Source organism: Neophocaena asiaeorientalis, unplaced genomic scaffold (assembly GCF_003031525.2).
Source record: "Neophocaena asiaeorientalis asiaeorientalis breed wild unplaced genomic scaffold, Neophocaena_asiaeorientalis_V1.1 scaffold24, whole genome shotgun sequence".
In the NCBI taxonomy this organism is placed as follows: Eukaryota; Metazoa; Chordata; class Mammalia; order Artiodactyla; family Phocoenidae; genus Neophocaena; species Neophocaena asiaeorientalis.
In genome coordinates this window covers 3,393,544-3,405,267 of record NW_020185317.1, presented here as the reverse complement: position 1 = coordinate 3,405,267, position 11,724 = coordinate 3,393,544, and positions in this window count along the sequence as shown.

Below are 11,724 nucleotides of genomic sequence, written 5' to 3'. Positions count from 1 at the left end.
TATGCAGGCCTCTCACTGTTGTGGCCTCTCCCATTACAGAGCACAGGCTCCGGACACGCAGGCTCAGTGGCCATGGCTCACGGGCCCAGCCGCTCCGTGGCATGTGGGATCTTCCCGGACCGGGGCATGAACCCGTGTCCCCTGCATCGGCAGGCAGACTCTCAACCACTGTGCCACCGGGGAAGCCCAGTAATTCTGTTTTATAGATATATATATAGAGAGATAAATAGATAGATAGATAATCTCAGTAACAGTTTGGCAGTTGAAACTGATTTTAAATATAATTGTGTTCCAGATTGCCACTGCAGTTAAATGTTTAGGAAACTAAACTTTTGACCACTTTCTCTTTATGAGAAACAGAAACAACTGCTAGTATACATTCACACTCCCAGAGATCACTCAACCTTAGCAATAATAGAAAAGCAGTTTCAATTTAATCATTCTTTTTATACAAATGGGATGGAAAATTCTTGTAGATTATTGTTAGTGGACTACTAACTGGATATCTTCGCATGGCTTAAAACAGGTGCCAGAAATTGGGATTCATATTCTCTCTTCCTGGTACTTACAGCTGATTCATTCTGTGGCTTAGGGTTTAAGCATATGTGAATTACTCACCTTGTGAACTGGTTGGATGCCTATTATGTTTGTTTATCTCTTTAGTAAATGATCTTTTATTCATAGTCAGTAACTATTATAAATATTAACCCATTGCCTTAAAAGGATGTATAACCAAAAGTTGATTTAGCACCCACTAGTTACATTTTTATATTTGAGACATTATGCTGTTTAATTATTTAGTTGATCAGCTTATATACTAGTAATACCATGATAAATATAAAACACTTAAAAAGTGATTATACTTAAAATTAAGCCTAGAATAAAATATGATTTTACAAATAGTAATGTGACAGCCCATTTCTTTAAATAGACATTTTGCAAATCTTATTATATTTCAGAAAACAGGATAGTTTGAAAATTAATCTAATTATGAACCTTTCTAACTCTATAGATTATGGTTTCATGTATATTTATCTCCTATTCTTTCCAACTTCTCCGACCTTCCACTTTTCTCTAACATAGTTTATTAATGGCAAAGAGTATGGGACAATGAACTAAAGATAGAGTGAAGAAATTAAGAGACATAGAATATGTTATTACATGAAAAATAGTTGGATTCTTTTGGGGGTACATTAACTCATTCCATTAAGATTTTTTTTTTTTTTTTTAATGTTTTTAACATCTTTATTGGGGTATAATTCCATTAAGATTTTATTCTGAGTCATCCTCAGAATACTGGTTCTCTGTGTCTTATATTCTTCTTCATCAAAATGGCGATAGGAATATTTTCTCACTGGGTAATTATAAAGATTAGATAATTCATGAGAAGTTCTAAAAATGCTTCTTTAATTAATCTTCTTTTATTTATTTATTAATCCTTCTTATTAAGTCTTAGTCATCCTGCTCTCAAATCCCATATTTTGCACATTAATATTTTGCCTTTCAATACATGAGCCTTAGTGCAGGTAACCCCAAATAGCAAGTATTTCCAAAGAAGCAACCATATTGAATTCTTGTGACTTAAGGAAGCTTCCTATAGTTGCTGACATTAATTGCAAGAAATAACTATGTACTACATAAGCATGTCAAAAAGACAAAGTTCTGGGCTTCCCTAGTGGCACAGTGGTTGAGGGTCCGCCTGCCGATGCAGGCGACATGGGTTCATGCCCCGGTCCAGGAAGATCCCGCGTGCTGCGGAGCGGCTGGGCCCGTGAGCCATGGCCGCTGAGCCTGCGCGTCCGGAGCCTGTGCTCCATGGCGGGAGGGGCCACAGCGGTGAGAGGCCCACATACAGCGAAGAAAAAAAAAAAAAAAAAGACAAAGTTCTGATGTGGGAAGAAACTGAAAAATCCAGTAACATTTGTAAACAAAACTGAGTGAAAAGAGTTAAAAACCAACTTAAAAATCAGTTTGTTTCAAAAAAACTGACTTTTGGAGGTAATGATCATTGTTTTGTATTTCAGAAGCATTGAGTTTAGAAAACAATGTATGCTAATGGTTTTGTACATTTGTCTTTTCTATATATTTTAAATAATCAGTAATTGATTTTGGAATAATGATTCAGGTAAATTTCTGGTTGGAAAGAAAAGAGATGACTGACCATCAAGTGTGATTTTCTATGGCTAATGACATACACATACTGCTATTAGGTGGGGCTTTCCCCTCCCATTTTAACATATGCCTTTTAGGTTTTTATGTTTTCTATAATGATTTCTCACTCAAGGATATCCTTGATATCCTTTTTATTCTTTTTTCATCTGTATTGAAGAAAGAGTTATGTGGAAATACATACTGTATATGTCCCTTTTGTTCATACCTCTAGACATGACCTTAGATTCCCTATGCCTTGTGTGGAACAATTTTTGTAAGCTCAAGTTTCCGTTCAATTACATGACATCTCTATACTGATTCCATGTCTATTCCTATACTCTGTAAGCTGAAGCTTGCTTCTTCCTGATGTATTTCCACCATCATTGTCAGCAACTTAATATCATATCCTCATGAGCTAACTATAATGCTTGCCTAGGTAAATCCCCTTCAGTCCTTCCTGAAAAAGCTGTCATTGCAATTTACACTTTTTATTCTTGTCTGCTTCCTTGATTTAATAGTGATTATGATGATGATGATAATGATGATTGGAATATCTACTTCTTATTTGGTTTGTCAGTTCTAAGTGCTTTATACATATTAACACATTTATATTTACAATAAGTCCATGAAGTATGTACTATTATCATCCTTATCTTATAGATAAGGAAACTGAGCCATAGACTGCCTAAGCAACTTGCCCATGGTGACAAAGAAGCAAAGTTGGAAAGAAAAATAACATCTGAAGTAACTCATTAAAAGTCTATGAGTGTATAATTTCTGAAAGCCTGACTATGGTCTGCATTAGTCTTTTCATGCCATGGGCTTATTGCCACTCTGTATAGCAAACATTTTGTAGTACTCCTATCACTATCTTGAAATATTATTTATGTAAGTATAAACTATCTGTATATGTGGTTTAAATAAAATTGATATATTGCCCTAATTTTAAAGAAAAATAAAGGGAAATTAATTTACAATAAAAATTTGTATTTTAAGTTTTAAATGTTTGGGCTCGACTACATTAAAATATTTAAATAAGTAAATCTGGTTCTTGTCTATACGTAGAATCAACATGAGTTAGGTATATTGTATTGCAGATCTGTATAGCATACAGGTGTGTTCCATTGGTGACCTGATTTTCCAAAATGATGCTCTTGGTAAAATTTTGAATGAAATAAAGTAAAATTCTTCTAGTGATTTACACAGTAATTACATTGATGGAAAATTCAGCATATACAGTTGTCCCTCAGTATCTGTGGGGGATTGGTTCCAGTCCCACTATGGATACCAAAATTCTCAGATGCTCAAGTCTCATAGTTGGCCCTCCATATCCATGGTTCCACATCTACAGATTCAACCAACCATGAATCATGTAGTACTGTATGTATTTATTGAACAAAACACACATGTAAATGCACCAGCAGAGTGAAACACGTGTTGTTCAATGGTCAACTGTTCTGTGCAAAAAAGCCTTTTTGTTTACATTAAATGTTTAGGTTAGGTTCTATGCTTGGATGTTTATATACATGTTTTTTACTTCATGAGTGCCTGGTTGAATGAATATTCAAAGGTTAAGAAAGATATAGTATAAATCTTTCTTGGGTGGTAGGGACCCATAGATTTTAAGTAATCCAACATCTTTGACTCCTCATAAAGTGTCAGCTTCAATACCCCCAATTAGTCCCAGAATTTTATAGTACACCAGGTCTAGGGCATGATACGACACCTGTTGAGAACATCTGAATTAGGTAATTTCTGACAATTCAACAGTTTGATACTATTTATATTTTTATAAGAAAAATCTCATGTTTTTCTTTTCTTTCTGAGTTAGGAAAAATACTAAGCACACAAACTCTTAGGTCAAAAGTACATCCCTTTTATATAATTCTGACGACTTAGAAAATGAATTCCTTTTTGTATCTTTAAAAGCATAACACTTACTGAAGGAAGAAGGAGTGGTCAAGAATTTTTTGTGTATTTATTTGAAGCCAGTCTTTCAAATGCTAAAGTTGAGCACTGTTGATTTGAAATGGCGTTTGATCTTTTTAGTCCCAGTCTTCACCTTTGCCTGTAAACTAAAATATAAGAGAGAAGAAATATAACTTGTTTGCTCTGAGTTTGGAAGCAATATGATAGTAGTAGTAGTCACAACAACAACAATAATAATTTAACAGCTAGCACCAGAATTCCTTTTATGGGAGAAACGTTTTCTTTGTTTAGGAAACGGGTCTTCTGGGTCTTTTGCCTCTCCATAAAACTTTATAATTGGCTTGCCAATTACACAAAGTAAGTTGCTGGTGTTTTGACTGGGATTGCGTTGAATCTATACATGAAATTGGGAAGAATTGACGTCTTGAAAATATTGAGTCTTCCTATCCATGAATGTGGACTATTGCTCCATTATTTAGTACTCTGTTCATTAGAGTTTTGTAGTTCTCATCTAGATCATTTAAGTATTTTGTTAGAGTTATACCTAAGTACACTTTTTTTAGGTGCTGATATAAATAGTACTGTGTTTTAAATTTCAAATTCCACTTGTTCATTCCTGACAATATAAGAAAGCAGTTGACTTTTATATATTAACTGGATCTCTTGAAACCTTGCTATAATTGCTTATTACTTCTAGGAGTTTTTTGTCAATTCTTTCAGATTTTCTGCATAGATAATCATGTCTTCTGTGAATAAACAGTTTTGTCTTCCTTCCCAACCTATATACCTTCCATTTCCTTTTCTTACCTTATTGTATTATCAAGGACTTCCCCTTACTGTTGAAAAGAAGTGATGAAAGGGGATATCCCTGCCTTGTGTTTGATCTTAGTGGGAATGCTTTGAATTTCTCACCCTTAAGTGTGATGTTAGCTGTAGTTTTTTATAAAGCTGTAGTCTTTATCAAGTTGAGAAAGTTCCCTTCTATTCCCAGGTTACTGAGAGTTTTATCATGAATGGGTATTGGATTTTGTCAAATTCTTTTTCTGCATCTATTAATATGATCATGTGATTTTTTTTTTTAGCCTGTTGATGTGATGGATTATATTAATTGATTTTTGAATGTTCAACCAACCTTGCATACTGGGATAAATCCCACTTGTCATGGTGAATAATAATTCTTATATGTTGTTGAATTTGATTGGCTAATATTTTATTGAGGATTTTTGTATCTATGTTCATGAGAGATATTGTTCTGTAGTTTTCTTTTCTTGTAATAGCTTTGTCTGGTTTTGGTATTAGGGTAATGATGTCCTCATAGAATAATGAGTTAGGAAGTATTCCTTCTGCTTCCATCTTCTGAAAGACATGTAGAGATTTGATATAATTCCTTCCTTAAATGTTTGGTGGATTCACCATCTAGGCCTTAGACTGACTTTTAAAGAGTCCCAGTTGGGTCTCTTGTAGATCAGTGCTCCTAAAATTTTAATAGACAGTGAATTACCCAGGAATCTGTTAAAATGTAGACTCTGATTCAGTAAGTCCAGAATGGGTCTGAAATTGTGCAAATCTAATAAGCTTCCAGGGGATGCTGTAGGTCTGTGGTTCATGCTTAGGATTTTAGAAGGTCCTGCATTCTAAGTTTTCTTCTCCATTCCTGTTTCCTGTGGTAGGTTTTGTTTTGCTAGGATCTCTATCTTCAGCATTTCTGTAAATTAGAAATAAGCTTATAAGCTTGATTGGATTTATGTAAAACATTTTTTTGCCATAATACATAATAGCTAGTGTTGTCTACTTCATATTGCATCACATGAAGAAACACATGTCATGTTGTTCCACTGTTAATTATGCTATTTTATCTTTTGGTTAAGATGATGATTGTCAAATCTAACCACTGTTAAAGAGTTTTCCCCCTTTTGCATTTGACCTGTTATCTGTGGGGTGATATATTAATATCATCTATGTATCTTGTTTCCCAACAATCTTCCTCCTAGTGTGTGTGTGTTTGTACTAATATTTCCACTAAAACAGAATATGTAAACACCACCACCAATAATAATAATCAACCTAGTATGTTGTAAACTTGCATATAATTTATTGATAATAGGTTTAAGAACAAACAATTCATTCCAGACTTTGGGGCTGCATTTAGTAAAAAAGAAACAAAGCAAGCAAACAAAAAAGTAAACACCCAAACTTTATCATTCTTAAATAATCTTTGTCATACTCCCTTCTATGAAAAAGACCAAAAGAATGCAGGCACAACCAGCAGGGGAGTTAAAAAAGCGACCTTACCGAAGCAGTCCTGAGAGAATAGCTCTCAGTTTTTTCCCCTCCTCAGCCTCAAGCAGGAGAATGGATGCCAATGCCCAGGAATGTGGCAGGCCCAGGAGTTCTATTACTGTCCCTCGCGTGGGCACTTCCTTGACTCGGGGCTCCATGGTTTTGCAGTTTAAAACCGCCAATAAGAAAGGACGGTTTAAAGTCAACTGTCGTTTCACTCATTTCAGTTGCACATGGAATAGAAAGCAGAAGACAGGAAATGTGTACTGCTTCTGCACTGATTCCAGTGAGAGGGCGTGGTCTGTGGAGACAGGGCCTGAACCGTCACTGGCCAGTGGGAGCCTCTTCAAGCTGACTTCTGTGTTCTTTTGACATAAATCCACTGGGGAGGTGAGGGGTGTTGGTACTTCCTTGCTTTCTGGAAAAACTACATTTAACATGTTTGTATTTTTCCTGCCCAGATTTGTTGTCAGCTGTTTTCTCAAAGATCTCTGATTCCTTTTAGTAGGAAATGGTGTCTACAAAGCAGGACATAGTCACTAGGTGAGATTATTGCTTGTGGGTTGTCATTACTTCTAGGTTTGTTTTAGTGGACATTTATTCACTTTGATAAGATCTTACTTGCTTCATATGTCACATTTTGCTTGGCCAGATTGCAATCCAGATAAAATTTTTGAAGAAGGGCACATAAGTAGCATACTTTTCAGGCTGTGGTAATGGTATGAATCAAAAAGAATATAGCAGAAAGACTTTGAAAATGTACTTATGTTGCTTTGGCACATGGATAAATGTAGTCAGATATAGAACTCAGGCACCATATCTTTTTCTCGAATTCAGCAGATGTTGGTTGTTCTACTATCTTCTGTTTCTATATTTGATGAGTCTGAGAGTTAGTTTTTCTTGTGGTTGGTTGTAAGTGATTTTAACAAAAACAAATTCCTACAGAGATAATATGATTCTTTGAAATTAAATTATTTGATAAACAGTTTCTGAAATTAAATGACTTTATTTTCATAATAGTATGATTATACCTTCTTTGGTTATCAAGAAACATTTATAGTTTCATGTTAGCACTTGAGCTAGAGAGCTACATTTATTTAAAGTTAAGGTGGGGAGGAATATGTTATCCTGGGCAGCAGTCTGAAAATTTTTCTCTGTAATTTCTTAAGTATTAATACCTGTGATTAGCTTTGAGTGGTACATCTTCTGCTTCCTCCCACTGCTTTCATGGAGACCAGCTACATTTTTGATAAAATGGGTGAGACCAACTCCCTGAAGCATACTGACATTTTGTACTTCACCATGTATTTTCATTTCACTATTATGTTCCATAAATGCAAAGGTGACTTCCTTTCACATCTCATCTTTCTTCGTTTAGAGGGTTGTGATTCAGGGACAGGGGAGAAGGGAATGGGGAACAACTTAACTAAGTATTTTCTTTAATTATTTCCCATGTTGTCTTATTTCCTCTTATGATGAAAGAAAGGACCCAAAGTGGTAGAGAGTTTTCAGCCTGCTCCCTGCCAAGCTCCTTTATAAGCCTCCTTTAGACTTCATTCCACATTTACCCACCACACTACATTGTGCTCATTTGCAGCAAGATTGTTCATAACACTGGCTAATTTTTCCAGTATTTTTTTCCAAATTGTATTTTCATCTGACCAATATTGTTTTAACTTTATGTTATTAGTTTGAGGCTTTTCCTACTTTGGGTGTTGGATGTTTTATTTTGTGGGGATTTATTCCATAGGGTATCCTGAGGGAGGGGAGGATTTTAAATGTGTACTTGGGATGCCACTATCTTCAAGCCCAGAGAAACTTAAAGATGGGTGATTTTGCACCTCTAGAAACCAGCATTCACTTCAGGAATAATTCCATGTGCATTCTGATCTGCCCGTTCAGTACTTTAAAATTCAAACTCCAAGAGCAGTTTGGATACAAAAGAAAATTGTGCTGAGTTGCATTCTTTTTTCTTCATATGCCCTATTTAAAAATTACAGTACACGTTACCACGTTCGAGATTCTATTTATATCTAGATAAATCTAGTCAGGTACTAGAGATTCCAAGTTTACTTGCCAAAACCAATTGCTATTTATGAACATCAAATGTAAGCAAATCTTATTCTATTTCAGAGTACTCACATGTCAGACCCAAGCAAGTGCAATGTATTTTCACGTTTTGAAACAATATTCTCAATCCAGAAGACAGAGGCTGAGGCATTTCTCCTATTGAAAAATTTCAGGTCAGGTTGAAGGATACATTATGGTTGAGTTCCAATCTAAAACTTTTATTACATAACGGGAATTAATACAGTTTGTATACTTGTGTCTGGTTTCTTTCATTCAGCATAATGTTTCTAGATTTATCCTTGTTGCATAAGTAGATTATTCCTTTTTTATTGCTGAATAGAATTCCACTGTATGAATTGCCATAATTTATGCAGTCTCCTATTGATGGACATCTGGGATGTTCCAGCTTTTTGCTATTATGAATAAAGCATCTATGAACAATCTTATCTTTTTATATGTTATTTCGCTTGAATAAATTCTTAAAAATGACATTGCTAGGTTACTAGGTAGATGCATATTTATTTTTATAAGAAACTGCCTATTTCTAAATTGGTTGTGCTATTTTATATTCCTGCAAAGAATATATGAGAACTAACACATTTTTCTAATAACCAACATTGTCAGTTGTTTTATTTGTTTGTTTTTAGCCATTCTGGTGAGTGTGTAGATATATTGTAGTTTTAATTATACTTCTCAAGCTTATAGTTGAATATCAAATCAGAAAGCAGGACTAATGTAGTTTGTAATTATTATACTTTAGCTGTATATGTAACAAAATTTCATTTATACTTGTTAAAATATAACTTCCAAAGAATAGGTAAAACATCATTACCTATATATAAATGTAAAATGAGCATATGCCAGATATTTTATTGATTGAGAGAACCAGTAAAATGCTACAATCAATTCAGAGGAAAGTTTAAAATCAGTGTCATTTATAGGCTAGAAATTTACAAATAGATGCAAAACTGGATTTTTCCATGGGGTGGGTTGGGGGAATCAAATATTTCTTTATTGGAGAGACTTTTATTTCTGTGACTATAAGCAAGAATTATTTGCATTGCTTTCAGTTACCTACAGCTTACAGGATTGTAAGTAGCTTGAAGAAAATGATACAAAGGCAAAAACCCTTGAATCAGATAACCTTGAAGGATGTGCTCTAACAATTTTCCTTTGAATACACTCAGTAATTTTTTTGTTCCATTTTAAAACCTTTCACAATTTCCCCCTACATACACACATTTGGTGTTAAAATAATCTGTTTGCAATTCCAAGAAATAAAAATGCTTAATGGCCAATTCTGTGTGTGTGTGTGTATATGTGATATCAGGAGGCATACTGACTATCCTTTCTCACATGAGGTCATACTAATTTTTTAAGTTAGGCACCAAATCAGGTAGTACATGGACCTTATTTTTTCTGACATTTTTCTAGAACTAAGAAAGATGCTTATAAAGAAAATTATATATTATACACACAGATACATACATATTCCCTTAACAGGATTAGGACTACTGTTTTGAAATTTTAGTAATATATAAAGACTGCAATTTTACCTATTTAGAAAAGTGGTTATATTCTTGGGATGTCATCATTTATCCTTATCCATGGAAAGTTATGGGATGTGTCTAACTTCAGGTAACTTAGCAGCTATGTACTGACTTGATCAATTTTACATTGGAAGTTTTATTCACACACACACACACACACACACACATATGGCATGGCCACTGTAGAGTCTATAGTCCTCTTGCATCCTGAGTTGTCCATGTGGATTTGTCCTCTAAATTAATGTGAGATGAGGAGAATCTTCTAAATGTGTACCAACTGTGTAGAGAAGAAGAGTTAATCAACTAATGAATGTATTAAGCAAGCAAGGGCCATAATGGAGGGAAAGGGGACATGCTATTCAGTTAAATGATTGTCTTTTGTTGTACTCCTAACAAAGTCATCAATTTAATAAGTTACTTCTGGTTGCAATATTAGGTTGACAACCTATAATTTATTCAGTCATTTGGTATAATTTCATTGTGATTCTACTAAATGTTAGCTACTATTCTAGGTATTTAGGATACAGAAAATAGTGTTCCTGAAAACAGCCTGTCAGAGGAGATGGACAAGTTAAAAATTTTTTGATAAAATGCAGTGTGTTGAGATAGAAATTATTTTTTTCAGATAACAGTGTCAATTTTAAATGAACTATGAAAGATGTGCTAATTTCTCTTTGAAAAGCAGGTGGTTTAACTTTGAAAGGAAACACTAATTTAAGTAAATTAATCTAGTTAAGTGCCTTATTTTGATATTCTAAAATAGGCTGATTTCTTTTTCAAGACTTTATAAATCAGAATTTTAATTAAAATATTTGGGCATAAATGTGGATACAGATTCAGTTGTAAGAAATCGTACAGAGATATCCCATGTATTTCTTACCCGGTTTCTCCCAGTGATAACATCTTGTAAAAAACTATATTACCATAATGTCACAACCAGGATGTTTACATTGATTTGGTCTACTTACTAAACAATCTGTCATCACAAGGATACTGCTTGTTGCCCTTTTAAAGTCATACCCATTCGCTCCTCAATTCCCCTGACCCTGACCTTTGGCAACCACTAATCTGTTCTCTATTTCTATAACTGTATAATTCATAATGTTATATAAATGGAATCATAGAGTGTGTGAGCATTTAGTATTGGCTTTTATCACTCTACATTATTCCCTGAAAATTCGTCCAATTTATTTTGTTTATCAATAACACATTTTTATTGCAGAGAAGTATTCCATGATGTGGATGTACCATATCATACCAGTTTGTTTAATCATTCACCTTTTGAAGGGCATCTGTGTTGTTTCTGGGTTTTGGCCATTACAAATAAAGCTCCTAATCATTCATACCTGCATTCATGTGCAGGTTTTTGCATGAAAACACATTTTTGCTTCTCTGGATTAATGTGTGAGATTGTGTTTTGCTGGATTGTATGGTAGTAGTATACTTATTTTCCAAGAAACTTTTAAACTGTTTCCAGAGTGGCCTTACCATTTTATATTTCTACCAGCAGTGTGTGAGTGATTTAGTGTCTCCTTATCCTCACAGCATTTGGAGTTGTTACTATTTTTTATTTTAGCCATTTTGGAAGGAGTGAAATGATATTGTGATTTTAGTTTGCATTTCCCTAATAGCTAATGATGCCGACCATTTTTTCATGTACTTATTTGCTATCTGTATGTCTTCTTCTGTGAAATATTTATTCATGTCTTTTGTCCATTATCTAATTGGATTTCTTTTTCTTTTT